The sequence below is a fragment of the Bos javanicus genome, chromosome 21 (assembly GCF_032452875.1).
Source record: "Bos javanicus breed banteng chromosome 21, ARS-OSU_banteng_1.0, whole genome shotgun sequence".
NCBI lineage: Eukaryota > Metazoa > Chordata > Mammalia > Artiodactyla > Bovidae > Bos > Bos javanicus.
The window spans coordinates 48,534,241-48,548,132 of record NC_083888.1 but is presented as its reverse complement, the minus strand read 5'-3'; the positions used below and the strand labels follow the sequence as shown (position 1 = coordinate 48,548,132).

General features: G+C 38.0%; 1 protein-coding gene across 1 annotated transcript in view; it reads left to right on the top strand.

The window, feature by feature from the left end:
• SEC23A (SEC23 homolog A, COPII coat complex component) overlaps positions 1-13,892 on the top strand; it is a 77,285-nt gene that overhangs the window by 802 nt on the left and 62,591 nt on the right. The window lies entirely within an intron of this gene.

The window sequence follows — 13,892 nt, the reverse complement described above, 5'->3', positions numbered from 1 at the left end:
TTTACAAGTGAGTAAACAAGGCAGCAGCCATGAAATTAAAAGACGCTTACTCCTGGGAAGAAAAGTTATGACCAACCTAGATAGTATATTAAAAGGCAGAGACATTACTTTGCCAACAAAGGTCCGTCTAGTCAAGGCTATGGTTTTTCCAGTGGTCATGTATGGATGTGAGAGTTGGACTGTGAAGAAAACTGAGTGCCGAAGAATTGATGCTTTTGAACTGTGGTGTTGGAGAAGACTCTTGAGAGTCCCTTGGACTGCAAGGAGATCCAACTAGTCCATTCTAAAGGAGATCGGTCCTGGGTGTTCTTTGGAAGGAATGATGCTAAAGCTGAAACTCAAGTACTTTGGCCACCTCATGCGAAGAGTTGACTCACTGGAAAAGACTCTGATGCTGGGAGGGATTGGGGGCAGGAGGAGAAGGGACGACAGAGGATGAGATGGCTGGATGGCATCACTGACTCAATGGACGTGAGTCTGGGTGAACTCCGGGAGTTGGTGATGGACAGGGAGGCCTGGCATGCTGTGATTCATGGGGTCACAAAGAGTCGGACACGACTGAGCGACTGAACTGAACTTATGCTAAGTCACAAATTTCAAGAAACTGTGAAATTACTCTATCTCAGTCTTTTCTAAACAAGCTCTGAGTGAATACAATTGTTTTCTAAGGTCTTTAACTTAAGGCTTTTTTGCTTGTTCTTAAATCAGTTTTTAGATTGCACACAGTTGATTTTAAAACCAGAATGTAACTTTATAAACTGGAGATAAAGTAAGGACAATCTTTAGGTTAAGCGCTTAAGAATTAGTGCTTATAAATACTAACTAAACAACTGGAGATATGGAAAGAAACTGCCTGGCTGCAAACTAGAAAGTTACTTGGTTAAAAAATCTTACTGATTTTAGAAGAAACAAACTTATAAGAGATGTGGAGAAACACTCCTGTCAACAAACATTTTGGTGATGATCAAGAATAAATTAGAAATCATAATGTGTCATTTCTGGATTTTCTTGCACATACTTTTTTCTTTGGAAAGTAGCATATTAGCAGTTTTCCCCCATTTTTCTATAGAAAAGAACCTACTAGATCAACCACAAAGGGAACAATTCTTAATACTGGACTCCATATAAAAGTGCATGGCAAAACTACACATGGATGAAGGAAACAAGGAGAGAGATAACAAAATAAAACAAAGCTTGTCCCAGGAAATAATAAGAATTTTTTTTCAAAAGAAGTGTGTAATGAAAGACATCAATAATTCTGAAATGGTTCTAAAATTTTAAATACGCAGGGATGAATTCATTCAAGAGAGAGGAAATTAATTAAACATTTATAAGGGTTACTGTCTGCTCTTTAAAACTAATCTTGCTTAAAAGAATTAAGGAATGAATTTTGGAACACGTTTAATATGGTTATAAATAGGAAGTTGCACTAAGTATTTTTTTAAGTCTTTATTGAATTTGTAACAATACTGCTTCTGCTTTATTTTTGGTTTTTCGGTCATGAGGCATGTTAGCTTCCTGACCAGGGATAGAACCCGCAACCCCTGTATTGGAAGGTGAAGTCTTAACCACTGGAAAACCAGGGAAGTCCCCTGCACTAAGTATTTTTGAGTGTTTTGATTGAGATATGAGACAGTTGAGAAGAAACTATGAGACAGTTGATGAAGTTATTCTGAAGAAAAACAACTTATTAGAAATCTGAACATCTAAGACTATAATAACCATTTCTTCCTAGGAAGAACTATTTCTAAGATACTTAACTGCTTCTGAGGCCCTGTTTTTAAAGATTTCCAGTCACTTCTCAGTTTACAGTGGAAATATTTTTATGTTTCAATGTTTCTCACATTGGTGTTTGGCTGTAGGAGTAATATGAAGGTTGTGAGCACAGAATGTCTGTTTATTGATGACAGCAGCATCTGCTAAGTCAAACTTGCAGAGCTAAATGAAAAATTTGTCCCTGTATTTTATGTCCTTTTAAGCAGCTCAGTTATTTTCAAGTATTAGTGTATATAAGAATTATCTGCAAGAAATTCTTTAAAATACAGACTCCTGGGTCCTGTAACTCTCTCCTCCAGAGTTTCTGACTCTGTTTATTGGCTGTAGGACTCTGAAACTGAAATTTTTCGAAAGCATTCCAAGTGAGAAACATAGCTTAGTACATCCATTTTACCTTTTCCTCCTTATTCTTTAAGATTTACTCCTGTAGAATTTGGGGCTTCCCAGGTGGTGTTAGTGGTAAAGAAATCACCTGGCAATGCAGGAGACATAGAGACATGGGTTCGATCTCTGAATTGGGCAAGATCCCCTGGAGGAGGGCGTGACAACCCAGACCAGTATTCTTGCCTGAAAAATCCCATGGACAGAGGAGCCTGGCAGGCTACAGTCCATAGGCTGTCAAAGAGTCAGACATGACTCAAACAACTTAGCACACACCCTAGAATTCTGTCTTACCATACTTTGTCAGTTCTTTTCTCCTTGGCTACAGTCTGAAATTTAACTTCTCTCTTTTATGCATTAAACTTTAATAAATTCAGTCACCAATTAACGTTTCAATTCAGTTAGTTCAGTCGCTCAGTCATGTCTGACTCTTTGCAACCCATGAACCACAGCACACCAGGCCTCCCTGTCCATCACCAACTCCCAGAGTTCACCCAAACCCATGTCCATTGAGTCAGTGATGCCATCTAACCATCTCATCCTCTGTCATCCCCTTCTCCTGCCCCCAACTCCTCCCAGCATCAGGGTCTTTTCCAGTGAGTTAGCTCTTTGCATCAGGTGGCCAAAGTATTGGAGTTTCAGCTTCAACATCAGTCCTTCCAATGAACACCCAGGCTGATTTCCTTTAGAATGGACTGGTTGGATCTCCTTGATGTCCAAGGGACTCTCAAGAGTCATCTCCAACATCACAGTTCAAAAGCATCAGTTCTTTGGTGCTCAGCTTTCTTCACAGTCCAACTCTCACATCCATACATGACTACTGGAAAAACCATAGCCTTGACTAGATGGACCTTTGTTGGCAAAGTAATGTCTCTGCTTTTTACTATGCTGTCTAGGTTTATCAGTTTTCTATGATGTGTCAGACACGATCGTGGGCATTGGGCTTTATTAGGTGATGTGGGGACAGTGGAGGTTTGCTGTCAGGAAATGGGGACAATTTTGAGGAGGACAATTCTGATGAGTTCTGTTCCTTGGTTAAATACCTATATGTGATTTTTTAGGCCTGACCAGGTGTGCATGCTCAGTCGCTTCAGTCATGTCTGACTCTGCGACCCTATGGACTATAGCCTGCCAGGCTCCTCTCTCCATGGGAGTCTCCAGGCAAGATGCTGGAGTGGGTTGCCATGTCCTCCTCCAGGGGATCTTCCTGACCCAGAGATAGAGCCAGGCTAATTTCAGGTTTTCAGAAACTGCTTTTCTCTTTCTTTGGGCTAAATATTTTATACAAATTATCATGATATGTTGTTATTCTAAGTGGTAAATACAATTATTATGTTTATTTTCAGATGAAGAAACTGGCTCAGAAAAGGTTATATAACATGCCCAGATCATACAGCTAGGAAGTGGATGGAGGTGAGAGTCCATCTTGGGTAGTCAGATTAATTAACCATTGCTCTAAAAATTACTATGCTCTACAAGATACAGCTCATCTCTTGTGAGAGCCTTTATGACCCACTGTAAAGAGCAATATTGCATAGGAACCTGGAATGTCAGGTCCATGATCAAGGCAAATTGGAAGTGGTCAAACAGGAGATGGCAAGAGTGAACATTGACATTCTAGGAATCAACGAACTAAAATGAACTTGAATGGGTGACTTTAACTCAGATGACCATTATATCTACTACTGTGGGCAGGAATCCCTTAGAAGAAATGGAGTAGCCATCATGGTCAACAAGAGAGTCCAAAATGCAGTACTTGGATGCAATCTGAAAAATGACAGAATGATCTCTGTTCATTTCCAAGGCAAACCATTCAATATCACAGTAATCCAAGCCTATGACCCAACCAGTAACACTGAAGAAGCTGAAGTTGAACAGTTCTATGAAGACCTACAAGACCTTTTAGAACTAACACCCAAAAAAGATGTCCTTTTCATTGTAGGGGACTGGCATGCAAAAGCAGGAACTCAAGAAACACCCAGAGTAATAGGCAAATTTGGCCTTGGAGTACGGAGTGAAGCAGGGCAAAGACTAATAGAGTTTTGTCAAGAGAACACACTTCTCATAGCAAACACCCTCTTCCAACAACACAAGAGAAGACTCTACACATGGACATCACCAGATGGTCAATATTGAAATCAGATTGATTATATTATTTACAGCCAAAGATGGAGAAGCTCTGTACAGTCAGCAAAAACAAGACCAGGAGCTGACTGTGGCTCAGATCATGAACTCCTTATTGCCAAAATCATACTTAAATTGAAGAAAGTAGGGAAAACCACTGGACCATTTAGGTATGACCTAAATTAAATCCCTTATGATTATACAGTGGAAGTGAGAAATACATTTAAAGGCCTAGATCTGATAGATAGAGTGCCTGATGAACTATGGATGGAGGTTCGTGACACTGTACAGGAGACAGGGATCAAGACCATCCCCATGGAAAAGAAATGCAAAAAAGCAAAATGGCTGTCTGAGGAGGCCTTACAAATAGCTGTGAAAAGAAGAGAAGCAAAAAGCAAAGGAGTAAAGGAAAGATATAAACATCTGAGTGCAGAGTTCCAAAGAATACCAAGGAGAGATAAGAAAGCCTTCCTCAGTGATCAGTGCAAAGAAATAGAGGAAAACAACAGAATGGGAAAGACTAGAGATCTCTACAAGAAAAGATATCAAAGGAACATTTCATGCAAAGATGTGCTCGATAAAGGACAGAAAAATGATATAGACCTAACAGAACCAGAAGATATTAAGAAGAGGTGGCAAGAATACACAGAAGAACTGTACAAAAAAGATCTTCATGACCCAGATAATCACGATGGTGTGATCACTCACCTAGAGCCAGACATTCTGGAATGTGAATTCACATGAGCCTTAGAAAGCATAACTATGAACAAAGCTAGTGGAGGTGATGGAATTCCAGTTGAGCTATTTCAAATCCTGAAAGATGATGCTGTGAAAGTGCTGCACTCAATATGCCAGCAAATTTGGAAAACCTCAGCAGTGGCCATAGGACTGGAAAAGGTCAGTTTTCATTCCAATCCCAAAGAAAGGCAATGCCAAAGAATGCTCAAACTACCGCACAGTTGCATTCATCTCACACACTAGCAAAGTAATGCTCAAAATTCTCCAAGCCAGGCTTCAGCAATACATGAACCGTGAACTTCCAGATGTTCAAGCTGATTTTAGAAAAGGCAGAGGAACCAGAGATCAATTGCCAACATCCACTGGCTCATGGAAAAAGCAAGAGAGTTCCAGAAAAACATCTATTTCTGCTTTATTGACTATGCCAAAACCTTTGACTGTGTGGATAACAATAAATTGTGGCAAATTCTTCAAGAGATGGGAATACCAGACCACCTGACCTGTCTCTTGAGAAACCTATATGCAGGTCAGGAAGCAACAGTTAGAACTGGACGTTGAACAACAGACTGGTTCCAAATAGGAAAAGGAGTACGTCAAGGCTGTATATTGTCACCCTGCTTATTTAATTTCTATGCAGAGTACATCATGAGAAACGCTGGACAGGAATAAGCACAAGCTGGAATCAACATTGCTGGGAGAAATATCAATAACTTCAGATATGCAGGTGACACCACCCTTATGGCAGAAAGTGAAGAGGAACTAAAAAGCCTCTTGATGAAAGTGAAAGTGGAGAGTGAAAAAGTTGGCTTAAAGCTCAACATTAAGAAAACAAAGATCATGGCATCTGGTCCCATCACTTCATGGGAAATAGATGGGGAAACAGTGGAAACAGTGTCAGACTTTATTTTTCTGGGCTCCAAAATCACTGCAGATGGTGAATGCAGCCATGAAATTAAAAGATGCTTACTCCTTGGAAGGAAATTATGACCAACCTAGATAGCATATTGAAAAGCAGAGACATTACTTTGCCAACAAAGTCCGTCTAGTCAAGGCTATGGTTTTTCCAGTGGTCACGTATGGACGTGAGAGTTGGACTGTGAAGAAAGCTCAGTGCCGAAGAACTGATGCTTTTGAACTGTGGTGTTGGAGAAGACTCTTGAGAGTCCCTTGGACTGCAAGGAGATACAGCCAGTGCATTTTAAAGGAGATCAGTCCTGGTTGTTCATTGGAAGGACGGATGCTAAAGCTGAAACTCCAATACTTTGGCCACCTGGTGCGAAGAGTTGACTCATTGGAAAAGACCCTGGTGCTGGGAGGAATTAGGGGCAGGAGGAGAAGGGGACGACAGAGCATTAGATGGCTGGATAGCATCACCGACTCAATGGACATGAGTTTGAGTAAACTCTGGGTGTTGATGATGGAGAGGGAGGCCTGGTATGCTGCAATTCATGGGGTTGCAAAGAGTCGGACACGACTGAGCGACTGAACTGGAACTGGAACTGGCTGTATATTAGAGAGGCAATTCTATTAGATTCAAGGTCACACTTAGTCTTAAATCACACCCTTTGGGCATGAGCAGTCAGTCTCTTTATCTCTGAGAATGCTGTTCTTAAGCTTTTGAATCCAGATCCAACAAAGCTTACTTGATACCGAAAAGTTGAGGCAAGGTCTAATTTAATTATAGAAACCCCAAACCCAATACTTTACTCCCCTTTTAAAGCAAAAATACAAATCTAGCTCCTTCCTTTTAAAGTAGGAGTTCTCTTCTTTGCTACATGGTTTTAATAATTCTTACGTTCTTTGGAAATCAAATAAACAGTAGATAAAAAGAAAAGGAAAAAAACTTCAAAAAATATTTTTCAAAAAATATTTTTAAAAAAATTTAAAAGTAACCATGTTCTGTTTCTTTAGCTATAACTGAATGAAGAGCAGAGCATACTGTTTCATATGTTTTGTTTGATTACATGTACTCTTAGTAATAATTATGTATTTGGTCAGAGTGGCAGAATGAAATGATATTGAAGTATAATACTGGTGGGGCACTCTGTGGAGTAGAAACAATTGCTGTTTGAACAAAAGCTAGAAATTTTAATGACAAGTCTCGCCAACATTTAAGGAGGATATGACAGGCATGAAACTAATACCAAGTGCTCTAGGTTTTAAATGGACATAAACACCCTGACCTTGGATATGCTACTTAAACTCTATTATCCTCACATTCATTTGTTATGTACAGGGATTAGACTAACTGATCACTCAGATCTGTTTGAGTTTAGAATTCTATAACTCTCGTGTATAATTTTTTTTTACAAATTTATCAATTTTTTTATTGAAGTAGAGTTGAATTACATTGCTGTGTTTGTTGCTGCTGTACAGCAAAGTGATTTGGTTATAAATATATGTATATATTTATGCATTCTTTTTTTAATATTCTTTTCCATTATGGTTTATCATAGCATATTGAATATAATTCTCTGTGCTATGCAGTAGGAGTTTGTTGTTTATTCATTCTATGCATAAAAGCCTGTATTTGCTAGCCCCATCCTCCCACTCCATCCCTCCCCCTTGATAATCACCAGTCTGTTCTCTATGTTATGGTTCTGTTTCTGTTTCATAGGTAGGTTCATCTGTGTTATATTTTAGATTCCGTATGTAAGTGGTATCTTATGTTATTTGTCCTTCTCTTTCTGACTTACATCACTTAGTATCATAATCTCTAGCTGCATCCATGTTGCTACAAATGGCATTTTTAAAATCACTGAGTAGTATTCCATTGTATATATGTGCCACATCTTCTTTATCCATTCATCTGTCAATGGACGTTTAGGTTGTTTCCATGTCTTGGCTATTGTGAATAGTGCCGCTATGAACATAGGGCTGCATGTATGTTTTTCAATTAGAATTTTGTCTGGATCTGTGCCCAGGAGAGGGATTGCTGGATCATATGGTAACTCTATTTTTAATTTTCTGAGGACTCTTCATGTTGTTTTCCACAGTGGCTGCATCACAGTGGCTACATTCCCATCAACAGTGTAGAAGGGCTCTCTTTTCTCCATACCCTTTCCAGCATTTGTTGTTTGTAGACTTTTTGATGATGGTCATTCTGACTGGTGTGAAGTGGTACCTCATTGTAGCTTTGATTTGAATTTCTCTACTAAATTGTCATGTTGATTATTTAGGTCTTCTGCCCATTTTTGGAACTCATAAAATAGATCTACATTTTCATTAAGGTCAAACATGAATGAAAATGTATCACCATGTGTATACTGCAATAAGAATAGGCAAAACAAACTCCTGAAATTGAAAAGGATTCATCATTCAAGGTGATTTAAAACTAGATAACACTATAATGGAAAACTATTTTATGAAATTAACATAACATTCCAAGACTATTTTTCAGATTTTTTAAAATCACTTTGCTGATAAAGGTCTGTAGAGTTAAAGCTATGGTTTTTCCAGTAGTCATGTATGGATGCAAGAGTTGGACCAGAAAGAAGGCTGAATGCCAGAGAATTGATGCTTTTGAACTGTGGTGCTGTAGAAGACTCTTGAGAGTCCCTTGGACAGCAAGGAGACCAAGCCACTCAATCCTAAAGGAAATCAACCCTGAATATTCATTGGAAGGGCTGATGCTGAAGCCAAAGCTCCAATACTTTGGCCACCAGATGTGAAAAGCTGACTCACTGGAAAAGAAACTGATGCTTGGAAAGACTGAGGGCAGGAGGAGAAGGGGGAGATAGAGGATGGCATCATAGACTCAATGGACATGAGTTTGAGCAAACTCCAGGAGATAATGAAGGACAGGGAAACCTGGCATGCTGCAGTCCATGGGGTTGCAAAGAGTTGGACATGACTTAGCAACTAAACAACAGTTGTAGTTGTATGTGCAGACTACAACACTATATGGACTATGGCATCACATATGCAATATATATGGACACTCTGCTGATGCTTAGTATTACTTTTTCTAGTGAGTACTCCAAAAATAGTTGCGTGGTGTCTTATAATGTCACCATCTGAACAAATAGAAGACAATCCATGTTAGAAAAAACTACAGGTGCTTCATTTATTCCCTAGTCTAGTGGTTAGGATTTGGTGCTTTTACTGTTGTGACCCGGGTTCAATCCCTGGGCAGAGAACTGAGATCCCACAGGACAAAACCCAAAAAACAGATTAAACCAGAAAGAAAAAGTAAAGGTGAAGGCACCATCTGCTGGTGACCATATGCAATTTCAAGAAATTTGTATTCTTTGACTCTACTACTGGAATCTCCAGTTTGGAAAAACCTGTGGGTTCAAAAGTGGGAAGGAAAATACTGGCTGTTACACATTAACTAGTGATTAAAGTGATTAATGACTGAAGACAAAGTCATAGGTTGTTTAGAATACTTGCCCCTAGATAGTCCCTGGAAAAAGTCCAAGGTCAGATATCTCTGGGAAATGTACACAAATGCCACTCTTAAAGATTCACAATGAATATTAACATATTAAAACTCTTGACAAATTAAGAGACCTATTTTACATAACTGGCATTTCCAGACTTTATTTGACCATGGGGCCTCTCCTTCTTCCTCTTTTTAATTCGCTGTTGTTCAGCCACTCAGTTGTGTTCTACTTTTTGTGACCCCATAGACTGCAGTACGCCAGGCTATTCTGACATTTTCAAAAAATACCATTTTGAAGTAATTATCGTAGGAGTATTTGCTTTTAAAAAAGACTTTTTCTGTGGGGGGATTTATGTCAGATTTTATAGTTTTACAGTCAATCTAAATACATATGAATGATAATGATAAAAACAGTATTTTATAATTGTTTGTTTCATGCTCAATTCATAAATATTTGGGGGAACAGTCATTTTGTACTAGGACTTACAGGGTGGTGTAACTGAAAGCAAACAGTTATAATCAGTTGCATGTTGGTAAATGTTTAACTAGTATCCTTCAGGTTTACATATTGATCTAAAATGCCTTGGTCTAGGGATGTCTATAATTAAATAGAAAGCCAGTAAAGATTGTTTTGGGAGATTTTCCCTTTTTCCAATTCGTTGTCTGACTCCTTTCTCAGGAGCTCAAGAAATGTTCCATTCTTTAAAATGGCCATACTCTTCAAAGCAATCTACAGATTTAATGCAATACCTGTCAAATTGCCCATTACATTTTTCACAGAACTAGAACAAATAATCCTAAAAATTTTATGGAACTTCAGAAGACCCAGAATTGCCAAAGCAATCCTGAGGAGAAAAAACGAAGTTGGAGGCATAACCCTCCCAGACTTCAGACATTACTACAAAGCTAGAGTAATCAAAACAGTGTTGTTTTGTGTTGTTCAGTTGCTAAGCTCTTTGAGACCAGAATACTGCAGTGAGTTCTCCAGGGAATCCTCCCAGACCAGGGATCAAACCTGTATCCTCTTGCATTGGCAGGTGGATTCTATACCACTGAGCCCCCAGGGAAGCCCCAACAGTGTGCTAGTCCTACACATACTACACGTAAAACAGACATGTGGATCAATGGGACAGAAAAGAGAGAGCCCAGAAATTAGCCCACACGTGTATGGTTAATTGATCTTCAACAAAAGAGGCAAGAATATCCAATGGGGAAAAGACAGTCTCTTTAGCAAGTGGTGTTGGGAAACCTGAACAGTTGCATGTAAATCAGTGAAGTTAGAACACGCTCTCACACCATTTGCAAAAATAAGCTCAAAATGACTTAAGACTTAAATGACACGATACCATGAAACTCTTAGAAGAGAACATAGGCAAAACATTCTCTACTATAAATCTTACCTGTATTTTCTTAAGTCAGATGATCTAGTCAAAAGAATATATACACATATCTATCTATATCTATGTATCAGAATCACTTTGCTGTATACCAGACCAAAAACAAACACAACATTGTAAATCAACTATACTTCAATTAAAAAATTTCTTTCCCAGTCTCTATTCTTCTTCAGATCAAAACTACTTAATTTTCAATATATCAGAAAAAATAGTTTTCACCATTTACCATCTGGACTCATTGTCCTTTTTAAGTTTATATCTTCAAGTCATTTCACGAATAACCAATACATATTTAGATTAAAGGGATATTCAATAAAGCTATTATTTAAAAAAGAATAAAAGGATAATGGAAAACAACTTTATTGAAAATTTAAATAAGTATCTAAGCATAGAAAATCCCAGTTTTTATTCCCTATTTTCCTGGTTTTGAAGATAATACCGCAAATGGGCAATGTGCTCTGAATGCAACTACCTTCTCATTGCCTGCAATAATGTGTCTGGAACACATCCGTCTGGCACATGGTGACTGCAAATTCCAAATACATTACTACTGCATACTATGAATTGATTATTGTTACTTCTGGTTCTTTTTGCAGTTGCATCATCAAAACACAAGACAAAGAGTTTTCTGAAACCTTTAAAAGCTCATCATTTTGTGGAATAGAGGACAGCCATCTTCTTTGCTACCTAGTTGCAAAACATTTGTATTCTTAGTTTAATAAATGAGCAACTCAAAGAATTTTTAATTTCTAGATTACCTGTTTCCTTCTTATCATCTTTGTATACAAAACTGCCATTAGCAAATATTCCCTTAAAAATAATCAATTATCCATATAAACATCATAAAAGATGAAAGAATTCCATAATATGTGCTCTTAGCAAAATAAGATCATGCAGATGCTTGCTGCAAATCTTGTGGAATGAAGTTATTCCTTTTGAATGAATAACTAAATGAGGATATCACAGTTTTTGTCTTTAGAAATATGTTGTTGACTCATTAGTTCTTGACTTTGAAACATTCATTTAGGAAATGGTCATCTAAAGATTCTAATTTAAGATTTTGCTCTTATTATTAGAGAGAAAGTTCTGTATTTCTCTCTATTTCTGTATTCATCTTCTGAATTCTCAACTATATTCAATGAAAGCTAGAGACATAGTATAAAGATCTTGAAAGAAGCTACAGTACTTGGAGCATTGTAAAAAGAAAACTGAAGGATAATGCAATAGTGATGCTTTACTTCACTATTCTATCATCTTAGGTAATTATATCATTTTCCATTTTCTTATTATTTGAGTATATTTTAAAGCATAGTTTGGAACAATTAATCATTAATGATGAAATAATTCCATGGATGATGAAGTAGCAGAATGTTGCAAGACAGGAAAAATAAGATCAGTAAGTTTCCATGATTTATCCTAGATTTACAAGAGTTCAATGGACCCATGTAACTACTGCAAATAGAATAAAGTTTTATCCTTTTTTTTAATTCTATTTTTTATGAATTTTTGTGTTTTGGAAGACCTTTAAGAAAGAATAAAAGTTGTTAAAAAATCAATCCTTACAAATAGTACTCCCAGAAGAGGAAATCTTTGAAAACTAAAGTTGGGTCTAATAGATCCTAATATGTAGAAGGGTTAACTCTTAAACTCATTAATCTTTAAGTACATAAAGACAGATATAATTGAATTTGTTACCCATCCTAACATTTATTTCATTGGAATAGGAAACAACAGCCTTTTGTCCAGTTGAAAACATAAACATTATGAGTTCTTAGACTTCATTGAGTTGGATGGCAAAGATCCCTCTCTGGGGACCATAACATGAATGAAATTACCAAAGGTGCTGTACTTTGATTTATTCCTCACGGAATTCCAGGATCCCAGTGGATCCTCTCATCTGTCTCTATTTACCCTACTCATTCTTAGATCTTGTTTTTTTCTGTGAATGTCCATATTCCACCTTTATATCATTGTCTACAGCTATTTACTTGCTGTACTTTCAGTCAAGAATCCTTGTTAAGGTGGCACACTGACCCCACTTTGTTTGCAGGTCTGTACAGAATTTTGATTCCCATTTCCTCTTCAGGAGTGTTTAAAATTTGACAACCAAAGTCACCCTCTTTTATCTTACAAAACAAGCTTAGAGAAAGTAAAATATATATTTGCTATGTATCTTCTTTCTTGTGAATATAAGCTTTGAAGAACAAAAAAATTAATCATTTTCTCTGTGCAGTAAAATGCTTATAGGGCTAAGCTTGGCAAGAATTTAGGTATTGTCCTTTTTGGAAATAATTTCATGAACAATCTGTTACGTGAAGTAACTCCTGCCATATCAATAAATAAGAAATGTCACAGACATCAGCAATTTTGGAACACAATGCCTTCTGTCCACCAGATGCTGCCATGCCCCCCTCCCTACCCTCCACCCCCAGGATTGCTGAGAAGCTAGGGGAAGCAGCCATCTGCCACATTTGCCACTCCTTAAGGTGAACAAGGAATTAAGGATGTAAACAATCATAAAACAGGATTTGGCCCCAGAGAGTTGAGGTCCATACGAAAGGAATGAAGTCAGTGAGCCCAGAGACTTGCATCTTCCCATACGTAGAATGCTAAATTCCTTAACTTGATATCTGATTTCCCTTCAGTTCAGTTCAGTTCAGTCGCTCAGTCGTGTCTGACTCTGCGACCCCTTGGACTGTAGCATGTCAGGCCTCCCTGTCCATCACTAACTCCTGGAGTTTACTCAAACTCATGTCCATTCAGTTGGTTATGTGATCCAACCATTGCATCCTCTGTCATCCCCTTCTCCTGCCTTCAATCTTTCCCAGCATCAGGGTCTTTTCCAATGAGTCAGTTCTTCACATGAGGTGGCCAAAGTATGGGAGTTTCAGCTTCAGCTTTAGTACTTCCAATGGATGTTCAGGACTGATTTCCTTTAGGATGGACGGTTGGATCTCCTTGCAGTCCAAGGGACTCTCAAGAGTCTTCTCCAAAACCACAGTTCAAAAGCATCAATTCTTCGACACTTAGCTTTCTTTATAGTTCAACTCTCACATCCATATATGACTACTGGAAAAACCATAGCCTTGACT